Consider the following 6,589-nt stretch of genomic DNA (forward strand, 5'->3'; position numbering starts at 1 on the left):
TCGGCCGGCCTCCGAACCGTCGAGGCGGTCCGCCCGGTTCTCGCGGACTGGGTGGGCCGCGACCGCGGATGCCTCACCTTCCGGCTGACGCAAATGTTGACCGGCCATGGTTGTTTTGGCCGGTACCTTTTTAAAATAGCCGGAAGGGAACCGACGGCGCAGTGCCACCACTGCGCTGACCGCGACGAGGAAGACACAGCGGAACACACATTGGCGCGTTGCTCTGGATTTGACGAGCAACGCGCCGCCCTCGTCGCGGTCATTGGAGAGGACCTCTCGCTGCCGCGCGTCGTGGCTACGATGCTCGGCAGCGAGGCGTCCTGGAAGGCGATGCTCGACTTCTGCGAGTCCACCATATCGCAGAAGGAGGCGGCGGAGCGAGAGAGGGAGAGCTCTTCCCTTTCCGCACCGATCCGTCGCCGTCGAGCCGGGGGCCGGAGGCGGGAATACGCCCGTACGTCCCGGCCCCTGTAAGTGGCGGCCTCCCCCCGGTGAAGGTCAAGGGGCGACCTGAGGGGGTGAGGCCGCGCGGCGCGCTACCAGCACTCTAGCGCGCCGCCGTGGAGTGATTAGAGCGACCGGTCGACGGTGTATCGCGTCCCGACCCGGCAGGCTGGTTCTGGTCCAGCGGGGTATTCCGGGACACCAGCGGCACCGTCTGGGCGGCCCGACGGGCTGCCGTACCGAGACGGCCGACGTTTCAGAGCCTTCGATTCGCCTCGAAGGCTCCGTCGGCTGGGCGTCCTTGGGGTGAGCCGCGCCGTCTGGTTGTAGTGTTGACCGCGGTAGCCCCCCTACCTCATCCGGGTTCTGACCTCGGAGGGGATCGGACGTCGGGTGTAAGAGTGCAGGGGAGTCGTTTAGTGGGTGGGTCCTAAAATCCTTGGGCCCGCGGTCTGCTCACAACACCATGCAGATCGTTGAGTCTCACATACCCCGCGCGCCCCTTTTGCGCGGGGACCTCGTAGGAGGTTCGGCCCTCTACCCGAAAAAAAAAAAAGGCTGCGCCGTCTCAAGGTGGTGGTGTACGGCGTCAAGGTTGCTATGTAGGCCCCTGACATTGCTGAAATCCACATTAAATGTGGAATGGGGGACCGCCTGTGAAACCCTTTTCTTTTTTTTTGTCGTCTTCATGATTCTTAAGTTTTCGGAGAGTAGGGTTAGGAGAGGTAGGATGTTGGAGGTGAGATCGAGGCAACACCTGAATGAAGCGCGGAGCATAGTACGTGCTCGACCACGGGTTGCGTGAGAGACCGACGCAGGGCATGGAAGGGCCCCCAGTCCACTCTGCGTGCGATCGCCGGGATCCACTCCGGTCTCCGACTCCGGCACGACGACCGCACGACAGGATTTTACACCGGTTGGCGGGACAGCTTCCCGGGGCGGAGTTTAGTGGAGACACCCGGGTTCAGGTCCCCTACTGACCGGCGGGCGGCAGCGGATACCGTTTCACTAGGTCTCCCTATACCCCCGTCAAACAATCACGCCCCGTGAGCTCGCACGCACGTCTGCTCCGCATGTTCCAGGCGTCACCAAGACTCACCCCCAGCAAGGAAGGGGAAAGGGAAGGAATAGAACTGGCTCTCCAACCTACACGCCGGAACACAGCTAAGCTATTTGGCGGCGGACTTTAGTTGGAGGGTGGTCGCCAGCCAGTCGGACTAGGTCCTACCACCGGTTATGTTTTCGGCTCCCGTTTAGCACCACCCAGGGGTCACTTGTAGGGAATCGCGGGTTAAACCTACGGAAGCGGGAAGCACCAACCCCCCTTGCCGCATTACCAGTAATTTTATTTAGAATTCCATTCAATTAACATAAGTTAGTTAATTCCGCGCCTGGCTCAGCTCTTAGATATTGAATTACAATTTGATCACAAATTCGAATGAAACTCGTGAGAACATTCGGATTCCTGTCGAATTCCGGCACTGAGCGCCAGGCCTTATAAATCGTGTCAGGGTCCATTATTTCTACTATACTACCACTAAATAACCTATCTATACCTGAGTCTAATTCTAATTCAAAAAGGTCGATATTTCTATTAACTCTAGCTCCAGTAGCTAGCTCCCTATTGCGATTGATCTGCCTGATTGTGAGGGTGAAAATTGTGACGGGTTCTTACAGATTTTTCATTATCTTCGGTCCACTGAAGTTCAAGTGGATAGCCTTCGGCCGCGAGTCTACCAAAGTTCGAATCTCGAGATAAAACACTTAATAGTGCGGGCAGCGTCAATGCGTGATCGCTGGGTTTCGATATTAGAGGTCCTCCTCGAATCGCGCGCGCACTGCTTCTCAAGATCCTACCTGCGCCAATTACGGAGGTCGCAGCCTAAGTCTTGAAAAAACCGAAAATGAATTTAAAGCTTATTAAAAATTTAAGTGGTTACAATTAAACTTTAACTTAATTAATGCTACTGGTCTGTTATCCGACGATGTAAGTTCGACCCGACCCGGGAGGTCAGTGGTTCTGGACCCCAACCACTCTTGGTGGTGAGCGTTAAAGTCTCCAAGAACCACCACCTTCGCAGAAGGGTACTGCTCAAGCACGCGGTTAGTCCCCTCTTGCACATGCTCTATCAGAGCTGAACCTGCATCACTGCTGTGGGACCTGTACAGGCACGCAAGATTCGGGTACAGCCCCCGTGATCTACGCGCAGCCACAAGAAGGACAGGTCCCGTTGTTCGAGGCCACGAAGACGGCGACAACAGACATCAGCCCGGACGAATACACACACCCCGGCTTTACGCAGGAAGTTATGCTCCAATACGTAGCCGGGGTATTCAAGGTATGAGGTATCATCCGGAGCAGATATCTGCGTCTCCGTTAGAACTGCGTCTCCGTTAGAAAAAGGAGGGCAGGCTGCGCCGTCTCGTCAGCCGCGGGCGCCCGCGGCGAGGAGGAGCTCCCGCAAGGTGCGCCCCGTTCGTTCCCCAGGTGGGCCTTGAAACGGATGAACAAGGAGTTGCTGATGGAGGCGGCCGCTGTTGCTGCGTGGGCGCCAAAACCCGCGCGGCTCGCGGACGTGGATGCGGAGGTCGACTGGTTCCGGGGCACCATGGCAAACATTTGTGATGCCGCCATGCCCCGGGTCGGCCCCCGAGCACCACGTGGGGGTGCGTTCTGGTGGTCGCCCGAGATCGCGAGACTCCGTGAGGAGTGCGTGAGGGCGCGCCGCCGGAGCGCACGCCACCGCCGCCGCCGTCGTCGCGACGCTGCGTTCGCGGAGACGGCGGCCCAGCTGCACGCTGACTGTCGTCAAAAGCAGACGGCGCTGCAGCTGGCCATCGGCGAGGCCAAGAAGCAGAGCATGAAGACTCTCCTGGAGTCGCTCGACGAAGATCCCTGGGGGCGCCCATACAAGATGGTTCGCAGGAAACTGCAGCCGTGGGCGCTCCCGGTGACCGAGCGGCTCCAGCCTCGGCAGCTGCGGGAGATAGTTTCCGCGCTTTTCCCGCCGGCAGCGGGGGGGGGACTTTGAGCCCCCCCAGATGGACGCCACGTGGGGCACACCTCCACGTCGCCCCAGCGTTCCCGCTGCCGAGGAGCCCCCTCCCCCTATCACGGGGGCGGAGATCCATGCGGCCGTGTCCAAAATGAGAGCGAAGGACACGGCCCCCGGCCCTGACGGCGTTCACGGCCGGGTCTGGAGCTTGGCCTTCGAGGCCCTAGGGGACCGGCTCGGGGGGCTTTTCGAAGCGTGCCTCGAGTCGGGACGGTTCCCGTCGAAATGGAAGACGGGCAGACTGGTCCTTCTGCGGAAGGACGGGCGCCCCGCGGACTCACCCGCGGGCTATCGCCCCATCGTGTTGCTGGACGAAGCGGGCGAGATGCTCGAGAGAATCGTCGCCGCCCGCATCGTCCGGCACCTGACCGAGACGGGTCCCGATCTTTCGGCGGAGCAATACGGCTTCAGAGAGGGCCGCTCGACTATCGACGCAATTCTGCGCGTGCGGGCCCTCTCCGACGAAGCCGTATCCCGGGGCGGGGTGGCGATGGCGCTATCCTTAGATGTAAGGAACGCCTTCAACACCCTGCCCTGGTCGGTGATCGCGGGGGCGCTGGAGTATCACGGCGTCCCCGCATACCTCCGCCGACTGATCGGCTCCTACCTCGAGGGCAGGTCGATCCAGTGCATCGGACACGGTGGGACGATGTACCGCTTCCCCGTCGAGCGCGGTGTTCCGCAGGGGTCTGTCCTGGGCCCCCTGCTGTGGAACATCGGCTACGACTGGGTCCTGCGGGGCGTCATTCGGGGTCCCCTCCCCGGGCTGAGCGTAATATGTTACGCCGACGACACGTTGGTCGTGGCTCCGGGGAGGGACTACCGGGAGTCTGCCCGTCTGGCGTGCGCAGGCGTGGCACACGTCGTCACTAGGATCCGACGGTTGGGGCTCGAGGTGGCGCTCGATAAAACCCAGGCCCTGCTTTTTCACGGGCCGGGACGAGCGCCGCCTGTGGGTGCCCACCTCGTGATCGGAGGCGTCCGCGTCGGGGTTGGGGTGACCGGTCTTCGGTACCTCGGCCTCGAACTGGATAGTCGGTGGAACTTCCGCGCTCACTTTGAGAAGTTGGGCCCTCGACTGATGGCGACGGCCGGCTCTCTGAGCCGGCTGCTTCCAAACGTCGGGGGTCCCGATCAGGTGGCGCGCCGCCTCTACATGGGGGTGGTGCGGTCGATGGCACTATACGGGGCTCCCGTATGGTGCCGCGCCCTGACCCGCAAGAACGTCGCGGCTCTGCGACGTCCGCAGCGTGCGATCGCGGTCAGGGCGATCCGAGGATACCGCACCGTCTCCTTCGAGGCGGCGTGCTTGCTCGCCGGGGCGCCACCCTGGGACCTGGAGGCGGAGGCGCTCGCTGCCGATTACAGGTGGCGTAGCGACCTCCGCTCTAGGGGGGAAGGGCGCCCCGGCGAAGGTGTAGTTCGAGCGCGGAGGCTCCACTCTCGGCGGTCCGTGCTGGAGGCGTGGTCTCGCCGCTTGGCGGACCCGTCGGCCGGCCTCCGAACCGTCGAGGCGGTCCGCCCGGTTCTCGCGGACTGGGTGGGCCGCGACCGCGGATGCCTCACCTTCCGGCTAACGCAGATGCTTACCGGCCATGGTTGTTTCGGCCGGTACTTGCACAAGATAGCCGGAAGGGAACCGACGGCGCAGTGCCACCACTGCGCGGACCGCGACGAGGAAGACACAGCGGAACACACGCTGGCGCGTTGCTCTGGATTCGACGAGCAACGCGCCGCCCTCGTCGCGGTCATAGGAGAGGACCTCTCGCTGCGGCGCGTCGTGGCTACGATGCTCGGCAGCGACGCGTCCTGGAAGGCGATGCTCGACTTCTGCGAGTCCACCATCTCGCAGAAGGAGGCGGCGGAGCGAGAGAAGGAGAGCTCTTCCCTTTCCGCACCGATCCGTCGCCGTCGAGCCGGGGGCCGGAGGCGGGAATACGCCCGTACGTCCCGGCCCCTGTAGGTGGCGACCTCCCCCCGGTGAAGGTCAAGGGGCGACCTGAGGGGGTGAGGCCGCGCGGCGCGCTACCAGCACTCTAGCGCGCTGCCGTGGAATGAATAGAGCGACCGGTCGACGGTGTATCGCGTCCCGACCCGGCAGGCTGGTTCTGGTCCAGCGGGGTATTCCGGGACACCAGCGGCACCGTCTGGGCGGCCCGACGGGCTGCCGTACCGAGACGGCCGACGTTTCAGAGCCTTCGATTCGCCTCGAAGGCTCCGTCGGCTGGGCGTCCTTGGGGTGAGCCGCGCCGTCTGGTTGTAGTGTTGACCGCGGTAGCCCCCCTACCTCATCCGGGTTCTGACCTCGGAGGGGATCGGACGTCGGGTGTAAGAGTGCAGGGGAGTCGTTTAGTGGGTGGGCTCTAAAATCCTTGGGCCCGCGGTCTGCTCACAACACCATGCAGATCGTTGAGTCTCACATACCCCGCGCGCCCCATTTGCGCGGGGACCTCGTAAGAGGTTCGGCCTTCTACCCGAAAAAAAAAAAAAAAAAAAAAAAAAAAGGCTGCGCCGTCTCAAGGTGGTGGTGTAATCCACGTTAAATGTGGAATGGGGAGTCGCCGATAAAACCCTATTTCTTTTTCGGACTGTCATGAATTTTGATTTGTTGGGAGAGTGGGATTAGGAGAGGTAGGACGTTCGAGGCGAAATCAAGGCAATACCTGAATAAAGCGCGGAACACAGTGTATGTTCAACCACGCAGGGCATGGAAGGACCCCCAGTCCACCCTGCGTACGATCGCCGGGATCCACTCCGGTCTCCGACTCCGGCACGGCGACCGCACGACAGGATTTTACACCGGTTGGCGGGACAGCTTCCCGGGGCGGAGTTTAGTAGTGACACCCGGGTTCAGGTCCCCTACTGACCGGCGGGTGGCGGCGAATACCGTTTCACTGGGTCTCCCTATACCCCCGTCAACCAGTCACGTCCCGCGTGCTCGCACACACTTCTATTCCGCATGTTCCAGGCATCACCAAGACTCACCCCCAACAAGGAAGGGGAAAGGGAAGGAATAGAACTGGCTCTCCAACCCACACGCCGGAACACAGCTAGGCTATTTGGCGGCGGACTAGTTGGAGGGTGGTCGC

This window comes from Bombyx mori, chromosome 14, assembly GCF_030269925.1.
Source record: "Bombyx mori chromosome 14, ASM3026992v2".
Taxonomy (NCBI): Eukaryota; Metazoa; Arthropoda; class Insecta; order Lepidoptera; family Bombycidae; genus Bombyx; species Bombyx mori.